The sequence below is a fragment of the Acinonyx jubatus genome, chromosome F2 (genome assembly GCF_027475565.1).
Source record: "Acinonyx jubatus isolate Ajub_Pintada_27869175 chromosome F2, VMU_Ajub_asm_v1.0, whole genome shotgun sequence".
Taxonomy (NCBI): Eukaryota; Metazoa; Chordata; class Mammalia; order Carnivora; family Felidae; genus Acinonyx; species Acinonyx jubatus.
In genome coordinates, this window is record NC_069394.1 from 39031008 (window position 1) to 39045369 (window position 14362).

Consider the following 14362-nt stretch of genomic DNA (forward strand, 5'->3'; position numbering starts at 1 on the left):
TTGAGAGAGGTTAAGGGTATGCTTCAAGGAACCTCTCAATTAACCCATAGATCTTCTAGGAAGTGTAAGAGCGTTTTTTTTTTTTTTCTTAGCAAAATCAAGAGGGGCCCAAAGTAGAGAAGGTCTTACCCAGAAGAGATTTTGGATTGGCTTTTGTGCAGTGGAGTGAACCCAGTGAAATTCATAGTTGACCCACAAAGTTTATGAGAAAATTGCATCACCAAAACACTGCCACTTTGGACTGAATGGGACAGAGACAGTACAAAAATGAAAAGAAGGTGTTGGGCTTCCCAAATTCTACTGGTAGGAGTCAGGCTGAGAAAACCACGTACACTGCCAACTTTTGCTACTTTCGCGAAAAGGAACAGAGATTCAGAATATGGGACCAAGATTCTAGGGGGTGGAGTCAAGGACCACAGAGAACTATACCTAGACCTTGAAGCCTAACCAAAGAATGTCCAACATTTGCTGAGGAGTGTTTCTGAGTTGCTCTGGATCACTGATGCTTTTGTATCTACCATTTCCCCCAATGTGATTGGCAATGACTTAGCTGTTTTCCTTTGCCTGTCACACCACTGTCTATTCGGTGTCTAGGAGGAAGAAAATCTATCTCTTTAGTTTCACAGTCCCCCTAAATTGAAAACAACTGTGCTCCAGGAGATATAGCTACCAAAACTACACCTAAGTAGCTTCCTTTGTAGCAGGACCTGATTTAGATGATGAGATTCTGAACTTTGAGCAGATGCTATAATGGGATGAAACCCCTGAGGGCCTTAGAAGAGGATGATATGTTTTGCATGTGGAAGTGATGTGAATCATTGAGGACCAGAGGGGGGATTTTGGGAGGCATTTTCCAACATGGACCCTAATGATCTCTTCTTCTGGTGTTTATGGCTTTGTGTCATCCCATCTCCTTAAATAACTTGCTTCTAAGAAACAATAGACTACTTCAACATTGAGGGAATGTCATTTCTATGATCAGATTGCAAAAGATTCTGAGTTCCATCTGGCCAGCAGACTTACTTCCTTGATGGTTTTGATGAAGCAAGTTGCCGTGTTGGAGAGGCACACGTGGCAGGGAACTGAGGGACAGCCTCTGGCCAGTAGCCAGCTGCAAACTGAAGCCCTCAATCCAACAACCCAAAAGAAACTGAATCCTGCCAACAGCCATGTAAGTCAGCTTAGAAGCAAATCCTCCCTTAATTAAACCTTCAGATAAGTCCCCGGCCCCGGCTTATGGTTTGATTGCAGTGAAAATTTTGAGAGAATTTAGAGGGACCCAGTTCAACTGTGCCTGAATGCCTGATTCTCAGACCCCGTGAGATAATTAAATATGGTTTCAGTTGCTAAGTTTGTGGTAATTTGTTACACAGAAGTAGAACTGATACACCTGTTATATTGCCAAAGTTGGAAAAGATGGACAAACCTCAGTGTTTGCAAGGCTGCAGGGGAACAGACATTCTCATGTAGTTTTGGTGAGAGTACAAAATTTCTGAAGGCAATTTGGCAATATAAATTTAAGAAAATTCAGGAGCACCTGGGTAGCTCAGCCAGTTGACCGTCCAACTCTTGATTTCGGCTCAGGTTATGATCTCAGGGTTTGTGAGTTCAAGCCCCATGTAGGGCTCTGTTCTGACATTGTGGAATCTGCTTGGGATTCTCTCTGTCTCCCTGTCTCTCTGCCACTCCCCCCACTTGCGCTGTATCTGTCTCTCTCAAAATAAAAATAAGAACTTTGGAAAAACAAAAGAAAATTCAAAAGCTCAAAGGTGGATATTTTTGATCCAGCAAAGTTCATTGCTAGGAAATTGTCCGAAAGAAATAATTGGACAAATGTACAAAAGTAAAATCACATAGTCATTACACTGTAGTTTATTCTCTCAAAAAATTATATGCAATCCAAAGTGGTGATTCTTTGAATACATTGTGACACATGCAGGGATAGGATATTATGCAGCCATTAAAGAATATGATGTGTATTTAGGTATGTCAGTTATTCACTGACCTGGAAAGCCACACTGCTAAGTGAAAAAACTTAGTTACAAAATAACATGTTTAGTAGTAACTCATTAATATTTTAGAATGTATTTTTATATATCCATGAATAGACATCTGGAAAGATATTCCCCCAAATCTTTTTTTTTAAGTTTTCATTTATTTATTTTGAGAGCACGAACAGGGTAGGGGCAAGAGAGAAGGAGAGAGAGAATCCCAAGCAGGCTCCGTGCTGTCAGCACAGAGTCCAACAAGAGGCTTGAACTCATGAACCATGAGATCATGACCTGAGCCGAAATCAAGAGTCAGATGCCTAACTAACTGGGCCACCCAGGAGCCCCCCCCAAATCTTTATAATAATGTATAGCAGCCATGTGTAGGAACTAGAGTTTTTTGATGGTTTTTATTGTTTCTATACAACTTTAGAACTGTTCGAATATTTTATATGAACATGTATTATCCTTTTATTTTATTATTTTTTTAATGTTTTTTTTTTATTTTTGAGACAGAGAGAGACAGAGCATGAGTGGGGAAGGGGCAGAGAGAGAGGGAGACACAGAATCTGAAGCAGGCTCCAGGCTCTGAGCTGTCAGCACAGAGCCTGACCGCGGGGCTCGAACTCACAGACTGTGAGATCGTGACCTGAGCTGAAGTCGGACGCTCAACCAACTGAGCCACCCCGGTGCCCCTGTATTATCCTTTTAATCAGAATAAAATCTTTTTGCCTTGCTGAAGCTTAACCTACAGAATAATTGTGCACCACATCATATAAACAACCTTAAAAATCATAGAAAGAGAATGGCACAGCTATGTCTATATGCTCAGAGAAGCCATTGAGTTTTGGTGACATTTAAAATTTGAACAGTGACTAAGAATGAAAACAAACTCTGAATCATACAAAAATCATTCATTGTCTACCAGGTACAGCTAAAGCAGTGGGCACTGTTTTGTATGGTACGTGTTTCAGCCTCGCACGTGAGCCGGATCATGGAAGGAATCTGTTCAGAGAGGCTAACCTCTGTCTTCTGAATCATTCTTTTCTTCCTTCTTCCTAAAAGAATTTTTCATTCACCTTTTAAAAATTGGAAAGAAGCTTATTATTGACCCATAGAAAAATTTCTCCCAAGAGGACCAAGAGGATAATCATTTTCTGGGTAATATGTATTAGTTAGTATAATTTAGATTTAAAATGCCTTCTTGGGAAATGCTCCCTAAGAGTTATAATATTGAGTTAAGTATTGTGTTTCATTGAGGCTCACTTTGCTGAATCATGCCAGTACTAAATTTTGAGATATGCCAACCCATGTCATTTATTAATATAACCAGTGGCTTCTAAAGTTCCAGTTAAATTTTAAGATTTATTTCTTTGCCTGTGAAACGTTTATTTCCTCAAGGAAAACTTCTTTAGAAGGTGATAAGTAGCCTCTGCTGAAAGAGAGGGGAAAAAATAATACTTCAAGCCTTATTGAGACCTCATGTCCATAAAGATGAGTAGCTCTTCTGGTGGCTGAGTAGAAAGGAAAGACACAGGTGCACTTGCTGGGAAAGACCAAAGTTTATGAAAATTAGTAACCTCAGATACTGAAAGGGAACCAATATTGTAATCTAAAAAAATAAACTAGGCAGTTAGCGAGTTTATTACTCCAATGTGGCCTTACTACATCTAATAAGTTCTAAATTTGATGAATTACTTGAAGTCAATTTGTGTGTGTGTGTGTGTGTGTGTGTGTGTGTGTGTGTGTGTTGTTAAAGCTTAGAGTATGGTACAAGTGAATTGCAAATATGAACTATGGTTGCTATTTGGAGAAATTCCTTTATCCATGCTGTGACCCTTAATCTTGATGAACCATGTTGTGAAGCTATGTGACAGCTTTAACCACGTCAGTACAAATTTGTTGTCTTCACCTTTCAAAAAGGAATATTTTTGATAAATAACATCTTTTTCAGATAGGTATGTTATGACATTATTTTCTTGGAAAAATGGAAACAAAAAGTTGCAATGTGGAATACCTTATTACTTTAAGATACTATTTGATAGTTGCATCTGGTTTGGCCGAGACAATTATCTTGGCCTGCGAGCGTCTTCTTACTCTTCTGTGAGTGTCACATGAAATCTGTTTGTGAAAGGGATGTATACCCAAGCAGGCAGTTACTTTGTGACTTGCCCTTAAGAGGTTCTTTAGTTCCCTACGTGCACTTTGTCTGCAATTAGAGTAAGAAAAATCCCATTAGTGCTTTAGTTATAGCCTCCTCTTCCAAATAGACTTCCATCACTGGCAGGAAGAACAAAAAGAGAGATTAACAAACTTTGCCCAAATTATGCCTTAAGAAATAATGACGTTTCTTATTACAACAGTGGAGTAGAGTGATGATGAGGAGTTACATGGACAAAGGTTTGGAATAGAGAGCTGGTGTGTCTTTGGAGAATCTCACTTAACTGGAGCTGAGGATTGGCATTTGAGAATAGTGCCTGTGTGGTGGGAACAAGAGTAGCAGGATGTCTTAGTCAGCTCAGGCTGCCATAAAGGAATATCACAGACTAATCCACAGACTGGGTAGATTAAACAAAAGACATTAATTTCCTTACAGTTCTGGTGACTGGAGGTCTATGATTAAGGTGCCAGCAGAGTTGGTTTGTCTTGAGGCCTTTCTCCTTGGCTTATAGATGGCTGCCTTCTTGTGTCTCCACATGACCTTTTGTTTGTGTGTGAGTGGAGGGAGAGAGAGCTCTGGTGTCTCTTCCTCCCTTCCTTCCTTCCTTCCTTCCTTCCTTCCTTCCTTCCTTCCTTCCTTCCTTCCTTTCTTTCTTTCTTTCTTTCTTTCTTTCTTTCTTTCTTTCTTTCTTTCTTTCTTTCCTGTAAGCTGTATGCCCAATGTAGGGCTTGAGATCAAGGGTTGCATGCTCTACCAACTGAGACAGCCAGGCACCCCTCTTCCTTTTATTAAAAGGACACCAGTTCTACAGGATTGTGGTCACCCTTATGATAGCATTTAACCTTGGTTACCTCCATAAAGGCCCTGTCTCCAAAGGCAGTCACACTGGGGGTTAGGGTTTCGATATGAATTTGGAGTTGGCAGGGTGGGGACACAAACATTCAGTTCATAACACAAGAGATCTGGGATTGTTCTATAGAGTCTTTGAGGACAAGATACCATAAAATTGACTTGCTATCATCCCTTGCTAGACCATAAGTCCCTTGGGGACAGGAAGAGTGTCTGACTTGTGTACTATGGTACCCCTAGCACTTACTGCAGTGCGTGTTAGTACAAGTATTTGTTCCACTGATGAATTAATGAATGTGGTGACTGGAGAGTAGGGTGGAAGGAAGGATGTTTCAGTGATCTGATAAGTGAAGTACCAAGTGCCTGAACTTAGTGGTGGTGGAAATAAAGTGAAAGGGTGACAATGAGTAAAAATAAGAAGATGGGATAAAAGGGAGTGGAGGGAAGAATCATAGATGTGATTAAGTGACATGATGATCACTATCCTATCAGATAGAGACATTGAGAGATTTTAGTACGGTGAATCCTCATGTTGAAATGAGATGCCTCTTAGGACTTGCTCCACAGTTTGTGAAACTGAAAGTTCTCATAGCTTCTCCCAGATGTCCCCTAAGGTTTCCCTGAAGGCCGTGTGATTCCTTTCTCTTCAAGCAACATTTACAGCTTCTCTTTTCTGACTTAGCACTCTCACCCAATTTTGGTGTAGCCCAAAGAGAATCAGGAAGACTGGAGACACACATTTCTCCTCCTCTTTTAATAATACTACTTCTAGCTTTACTGCCTTTTATTTATGGTAACCACCATAGAAATAGAAATTATAGTCATACTGGGCATCACAGTGAAATAAAATTTCTAATCATGAGTATTCTTTATTTTAAGATGGTTCCTCTTTTCCTGACTGCTTCCTTGTCTTCATAATTCTAAGAGCAATGACTCATAACTTTCTTTCTCACATTGTTCTCTAGCTGAGTAATTTGTGAGTGGAAATTTGCATTGAATAGTAATCTACTTTCTGAAATTGCTGGTAGTTACAACAGCCTCAGCTTGTACCAGAAGCTTTTTGAACATCTCCATTACCTCTTCCGAACAAACTATTCTTAGCCAACTTTAAAACTGAAACTCAACAGGTTGTTAAATATAGAATTAAAGTAATTTGTTTACATCTGCTAAGAGGATTTAGCAACAGGAAGTTAATTGTTTATCTCGAATAATTGAAACTCATTCTTCTAGCTTTTGCTCTAATTGCACCAAAAGTAAAATGTTTCCGTGTACTCCCTTAAAAGTTTATGTTCATTTTCTTTGTGAGTCAACAGCATTGTGCATAACTTTTAAGATAGAGTTTGTTCACTGGATGTGGACTTTTATAATTAGCCAATAAAATGACCACTTTGTATATGTGCTGCCAAAGTGAGCACTAAAATGACCACTTTGAACTACTAGATGATGCAATGCCCATCGATGTTAGTGACCTTATCATCCTCTTTGTATAGACATTTGTACAATTCTTTGAACGTTTTATTGCTCCTCGACTTAAATACTCTGCAACATCTAGTGAACATGAAACAGCAATGAGTCACCAAAAGCAAACATGCTAAATGTAATAAAACTGAGGAGTACCTGGGTGGCTCAGTTGGTTGAGCGTCCAACTTCGGCTCAGGTCATGATCTCACAGTCTACTGTCTGTGGATTTGAGCCCCGCAATGGGCTCTGTGTTGACAGCTTGGAGCCTGGAGCCTGCTTCAGATTCTGTGTCTCCCTCTTTCTGCCCCTCCCCCATTGGTGCTCACTCTCTCTGTCTCTCTCTCAAAGTAATAAATAAACATTAAAAATTTTTTTAAAAATAAACATAATAAAATTGAAACTGAAATTGTAAGGTGTTTCAATTAGGATCAAGATTAATCTGCTTTAACAAAGACAGAGGTTTAAACAATATATAATTTTATTTCTCACTTAACAGTCTGATGTATTTCTCACATAATGTTGAGACGTTGGCTCCTTCCATCCTGCAGTACCACACCAGTGTCCCCTAAATATTAGCCCTGTCTGCTTGTTCTTAGGTGGCTTGCCACCATGTCCAAGTTCTAGGCACCAGGATGGCAAAGAAGAGATACATTTTCCATTCAAGGAGCACAACTCAGACATTGTCACTTCTGCTCACATTCTGTTGGTCAGAAATTAATCATTATAGCCACACATAGACACAATGGAGGGTGGGACATACGCCCAGCTGGAACTTGGGATTCTATCCCTTAAGGGAATATAGAAAGATGGATATGATATGCCAAAAGTTGTGACTCTTCAGTCTCTGATGAATGCTCTTTGGATTAAGCCAGTTGGCTGTGGATTCAATCGTGAAGTAAAAAAACAGAGGCAAGAGCACGCACCATTAGCAAAATGTTGTAAGTATGTTGTCAAAAACCAAGTCTGAAAGATATACAAAACTTATGGGTCCCGGTAACTGAAGCTCTCCTTATAACTTGCAAGTTTATGGTTTGATTTTCAAAGATCTGGCCTTTGAATTTATTTAGAGTAACACGCTTTGTGTGAAAACAATGAACAACATATCTGCATGAAAATTTCTGGCTTGTCTTTTGTTTTGAAATTTTATGGCAGAATCAGTGTTACAGAGAAAGCTAGATGCTTTGAGTAGCCAAGTTTTCAGTGAAGAATATAATGTGGTGGGTGTCAGTACTTTCTAGACAAAGCTTCTCTACTGAACCTTAGAACATGCTTTTGAGTTTGTGTACAAGGAAGACTTGGTCATCAGGCATCATCAGTGTCCACTTTAACCAGAGCTGCTCTTGAGGGAAGCAGCATTTTCTAATATCCTGCTCTTGTGTGGCACTGTCAGTCTGCCTGGAGAAGGGAACAAGAGCACAGCCTGAGAGCAAGTGAAGTGTTAGGAAGCATGGAGTGCCAAAGCCCAGCCTGGGTTCCGGTAGACCAGAGAACAAGATGAGTGGAAAAGTCCGGGATCTCACTTTAGAAGGGGGAAGAGTCACATGGTACTCTTCTGCTCTGGTCCATTTGAGCGCCTCAGAACCTCAGCAGCTGGTGAGTGAATGACTGGGGTGGCCATCTTGTTCAACACCAGAGCCACTATGGCTTGAAGTGTTTAATACCAGACCAGAACTAAATAGCCACATGCTTGGGGTTCTTTGAGGAGTCCCCCAAGTCCCCCCCCCCACCCCCAGCCATTTTATATTTCATCTATTAGCCTACTACAGCCCTTAGGGACTCTGACAAATATGAGATGCTATAGCTTCCTTTGGCTCTAGTGGCATGAATTTTCTACCACTGAAAGCAATCTTTCAGGTTAAGCAATAAAAGTGAAGACATTGTCTCTGAAAGCCACAGTCTGGCTTTGGGAGGGCAAGGGAGTGGGATGTTGTATCTCTAGTTCTTTCTTTAGCTCATAATCATTTATAACTGACATATTTATTTGATCAACTGTTTGCCACATTGGGAGTCAGAGAAGTGTGAATAAGTATGCCAGCAACTATACAGTCTGACTGAGTAGGGGCTGTTTTGCAGGGGATAAGCTAAGGAGGGCAGGGCCTGGGAATTACGTTGTACAGAGGCAGGTTGTGAGTGTGGAGCAGAAAAGTAGGAGTGGCACATAAGCATCATCCAGTGAAACATATTCTCCAAGGCTGCTCCTGCTCTGACTTCTTCTAGGCTTAGAACGTCTGGGTTGGAAGCAACGTTATTGTGATTGTCCAATTCACTGTGGTTCGGTAAATGGAATATTTTTTCATCTTAATTTTTTTCATAATATATTCATAATTGTTTTGCTACTCATACCACTGCATTTTCAATACTTTGATCTTTAAATAGTTATATTATGATGAATTATGAATTTGGGTTAGAGCTTTTTTGCTATAGCCTTTGATGAGATTAGCATGTCTCTGTGAGAGGCCTGTATCTTATGAATAGTACAGATCTTTAACGCTATGTCTCTTTATCTAACCCAAACAAGTTTGAAAAAATAACCACATTTCTTTATGTATAAATATTTTTATAAGTCTTTATGGGATTAAAGAGAGTTCCTTTAATAATGGATGAGAAACTATCGATCAATGGAAAATGCACTGCACCTAGATTCAGAGGACCTAGGTTGTTGTCATGGGTCCTGCTGAAATGATTTTGTTGTATTTTTAATCAACTGGATACCTAGTTAAAAACTTACAATGAGAAATACACCTTCCCCATGATCAGAACAGTCATATCTATTGACTACGGGTCTAATCCCAGTATTAGGGTATTGGGAAATAGGTATAGTATTACTTCTGATGTAATTTCTCATGATCTTAATTCATATTTTATAATATTAGAGGTTTGGATAAGATAGCCTTTAAAGTTCCTTTCAATTCTAAAAATTCGTATTGCATGGTCTGCATCATGGGAAAGGGAAGCCCCGCACAGAACTTGGAATGTAGATGAGTTCAGTGCCAAGCACTGTGGTAAACTCTCACTGTGCATTATTTGTTTAATCTTCACAATTCATGAGGTAGGTATTGTTATCATCCCATTTTTATAGGTGAAGAAACTGAGAATTAAAGCTGTTAAGGAATTTGCTCAATATCCTACAGCTAGTGAGAGGTAGAGTTGAGATTTTGAACGTATGTATGTGGGACTCCAGAGTTTTGGGGATGAAGACTGTGCTTTATTTTATTTTATTTTAATTTGTTTTAATGTTTATTTATTTTTGAGTGAGAGAGAGACAAAGCATGAGCAGGAAGAGGAGCAGAGAGAGAGGGGGAGACACAGAATCTGAACCAGGCTCCAGGCTCTGAGCTGTCAGCACAGAGCCTGACGCGGGACTCAAACTCACAAGCTGTGAGATCATGACCTGAGCCAAAGTTGGACGCCTAACCTACTGAGCTACCCAGGGACCCCAGAAGACTACGCTTCTTAACTGTTATTTAGTAGCAGTTTTGAGGAATGTTTAACTACCCAAGAGCAATAAACAGTGTGATCAACAAGTTTTTACTCTATAACAAATGATGTAGCAGCAATATTTCTCTAGATATTTTCTATATGCCTATTATTATAAGTTTATAAGATTTGAAAACTGAAAGGGCAAAGTGACCTCTGATAAAAATAGCAAAATAACGTCGGATTAAATCATCTTCCTTCAAATCTAATGAAATGAACAGAAGTGGTGAAAAAAACAAGGCAACAATTCATGAACAAACAAAGGAGAACACCTTTGCCGTATGAACTTCAGTGTAAACTTCAGAGTGACGGCTAAGGCAAGTGACGAGTTGTGCTGTGGCTCCTTTCTTCATACCCACTCACCAGGAGCAGTACTGAGAACTCTGAGCGTTTTTATTAATGTCATCCACTGTGGACGGAAGCAGCCTGAGGGAGTAAGTAGGTAGCCCTGGATAAGTAAAGGGAAATGTCTCAAGTGTAGTTGACCCAACTTCTCTCGATGGGGCCTTGAGGTGGGTGGGGTGGGTGAGGTGGAGAGGGGGCAAGAAGGGCCTCCATAGCTTCTGATCCTTCAGGCCCCCGAGGGTGGGTAGGATGAATGAGAGGCTTATCTCCACAGCTGGGTGGGGTGGGCACTGGTGCAAGATGTTTAACTGGCCTCCAAAGGAGAAATTAGAGGCTCCCCCCTACCTATGGGTTTGACCTCACTCACATGCCTCCCAACATGCCCTCGGCTAAAGATAAGTGTATTGAAAGCAATTCCAATACAATGAATTAGCTTCCTATGGGCAGACAGACTGGTCCTAAATAAAGTGGAAGCATTATATCAGACCAAATAAAAGTCACAACAGAGCTAGGTAATGAAAATGAAAAACCAAAAATGGCATGGCGATAAGTAAACACCTTAGAACAAGAAGATGAAAGAGAAGGAAAAGAAAAATGAGAAAAAAAAGGAAGAACATGGTACAAAAAGACATGCTTTAAGGGGGAGAATGGCTTTTAACATAATAAAAGTACAGCTTTTTCAAATAAGATTCCCCGAGAGAGCTTTAAGGTACAGAATTGCTTTATGACCCTATTATTCTATAAAACTAAGGCCTTAAAATAAGATAATAAAATAGCAGAATGAACTCAACAGGGACATTTCAGAGCTAAGAAAACTAGTTGCAACTCCAAAGAGCACCATGATAGATCTAAAAAATTATTTAGGAAGAACAAGGAACAAGAGAGACAGTGGTTGAAAATAAAATTAGTGGAATGGAAGAAATGCATGACATAATCAGTGAATGCAGAGAAAAGGGACAAAGAAATTAAAATACGTAGAAGGCAGTCAGTATGGAGGACAGAGACCAGCCAACAGAGACAACAAAATGGAACAGGAAAGGTAGTTAGATATGTGATAAAAGAAACTTTCCCTGGAATTAACAAATGAAATCTTAAACTAGAAGGTCACTCTGTATGCTAGAAAAAATTGATACAGCACAATAAACATGCAGACACCCTTTGGTTAAGTTACTGAAATTAAAGGATAAGAAAAGAAATCTTTAGCTATTCAGAAAGAAAAAGTAAGTCACCTATAAGGAGGAAAATGAGGATTGCCTTAGACTTCTCAGCAATATTCAAAGCCAGAACATGATGGAATAATATTTACAAACTTCTGAGGACAAGAAAGTGGGACCCACTCAAAAACTGGTTATAAAGTAAGCAAGCAGGCTGTCTCAAACATGGAAAAATACACAGAAAGTAGTGTTTAGAATCTGGTATGAAAGATACAGAATTTGAGAGACTTTCTTGGGAAAACAAAACAAAAAACACAATACATTTGACATTGAAATTCTGCCAAAGAAATGAAGATCAAGAATTTAGGACTGGTAAAAGAATCAGAAATGGACACTGGACCCATTTTTAAAAAGAACGAAGACGAAATAATGAGGAGTATTGCAGTTACAGCACACAATGTGATGGTTTATAACCTGGCCAAGTAAAAATATAAGCAATGAACAATAGAACAGGGAAAAGTGTAGGTGGGAGGACTAACCAAAGTGTATCACTTCATCTTTCAGAGCACAGTCAATTCATGCTGTCTCAAATTAAACCACATAGTTTAAAAACAAACAAACAAACAACGAAACAGCAGCAGCATTTCCAAAACTTTGATTTTTATAATCTCTGTGCTTAACCTAAGAGCCAGCAAGGCAAGGCAGCCTATGTGTGCCAGATTCACCTGCAGCTATGTTTTGGTTTTGTAAGGTCAGTTCAGCATTTTTAACTATTTTAAAATATGAATGTTTTTAGGTGGGGGGGTGAACTTGCCAGTTAACCCCAATTTCCATCGTATTTCACCCTTTTAGGGATCTGCCTGGCTTTGCCTGTGGGGGACTCTTTAGGAACTAAAATCTCTTGTGAAGAATTATGTGTCTGAACTTCAATCATTCCTAGTGTAAGATGAAATAGTAATTGATCAATAGATATATTCCTCTCATTTGTTTTGTAAAACAAGGTATTTTTCTGTTGCACAACAAATGACATTTTCCCATATGTTAGAATGACATAAATCTGTCTCTTGGCAAATCACTGTTTCCTTAACTTGGCTGCCACCAGGCCTTGACTCCAGTGGCAATCAGAAGTGATACAGAGTAACTTTCCTGAAAGATCCCTTTTACCACATAGGAACACTCCTGGGAAGCTTCTCCTTAGGTGGTGTCTTTCTTATGCTATTTAAAGCCTTAGGGCTTAGCTGTTGTCACCTGCCAGCTATTTCTTTGGGTCAGTTTTAACTTTCAGCCCTTTAAATAGAGTACGGATTGGGACTGAAAAGGAGCCAGAAGGAACAGCTGATTGGCTGTGAAGGCCCGGTGGGGAGGATCTGACACCCGCCTTAGAGGCTGAGCTGGTCATTCTAAGAAAAACTACGTGGGTGGCCCCAGGGGCTACTCTGATGGCTTTAGAACTGGCATCTGATGGGCACTGGAAGGACTAGCCCTCCAGCAGGAGACTAGCGACCGGGCACTGCAAAAAGAACTGCACAATTCTTAAGTTAGTATTTCTTTTCTTTCCTTTTTTTTTATGTTTATTTATTTTTGAGAAAGAGATAGAGTGCAAGCAGGGGAGGGGCAGAGAGAGAGGGAGACACACAGAATCCAAAGCAGGCTCCAGGCCAGAAACTGTCAGCACAGAGCCTGACGCGGGGTTCACACTCACGAACTGAGTGATCATGACCTGAGCCGAAGTCGGACACTCCACCGACTGAGCCACCCAGGTGCCCCATAAGGTAGTATTTCCACATCCAGGTACTTCATCAGATCTTCAGCCATTTGCGATGGCAAAAGACACTACCTTAGAAAGGCGAAACTAGCCTTTTATTTAAATTAAATACTGCACTAATCAAGAGAGAGATGCCTCTCTTAGGTTTCTAATTTATAAATATTTCCATATTTGGAAGGTGTTCCGTAGGAGAGAATAAAGGCTGAACCGTTTAATGGTAGCAGTGAGAATGGGGGAGGTGGTTTCATACTGACCTGCTCCCCCACCCTATTCTCATGGCTGCCATCACACAGGCCACAGGAAAGGAAGACTCAGAGTTTGTTTCCTGACTGGATGTGGGAACAGAGAAGGAATCAAGCTCCGTAACTTGAACAACAGGTAACATGAACCATGGACAGGTTGAGGGTTTTATACACTTAACACAAAGCGTTCTCACTTGCACATGTACTGCTTTGGTAGGGAATACCGTTGTGGGCAGAGCATCTCCTTTAGTAAGAAGACATTTCTCTGTCTTAGCAGTGCTTACAACGACAACTCTCTTAGGATAACCTCTGTAAGCCCCGGACAGATTACCAAGTACAGACAGACCCCTTGTACATCGCATTTTTCTCATGGAAAAAGGTTCATGAATGTGTGTAAAGCTGGTCACCATTAACCTATTGGTTGACTTCAAAGCTCAGCACTGAGAAAGGTAAATTGCTTGCTACTAAAATATTCAGGTATATAGAGCCGTCACCCTTTCCACCATGTGAGGACACAGCAAAAAGACAGCTATCTATGAGCCAGGAAGTGGGCTGTCACCAGACAGTGAATTTGTTGGTGACTTGATCTTGGACTTTCCAGTCTCCAGAACTGTGAGAAATACATTTCTGGGGGTGTCTGGGTGGCTCAGTCAGTTCAGCGTCTGACTCTTGATTTCAGCTCAGGTCATGATCTCGTGGTTTGTGGGACGGAGTCCCAAGTTGGTCTCTGTGCTTGGGGTTCTCTCTCTTCCTCTCTCTCTCTGCCCCTCCCCCACTCTCTCTCTTTGTCTCTCAAAATAAATAAATAAATAAATAAATAAATAAATAAACATTAAAAAAATACGTTTCTGCTGTTTATAAGCTATCCAATATATGATATTTTTGTGTCAGCAGCCTGAATGCACTAAGACAATACAGAT

The 14362-nt window shown here is 40.1% G+C and overlaps 1 long non-coding RNA gene across 1 annotated transcript in view; it reads left to right on the forward strand.

The window, feature by feature from the left end:
* The window catches only part of LOC106983849 (uncharacterized), a 129951-nt gene that overhangs the window by 10908 nt on the left and 104681 nt on the right, over nt 1-14362 (forward strand). Inside the window, exon 3 of the long non-coding RNA XR_008292804.1 lies at nt 9712-13578. This is a non-coding gene — a long non-coding RNA (uncharacterized LOC106983849). The remainder of the gene's footprint in view (nt 1-9711; nt 13579-14362) is intronic.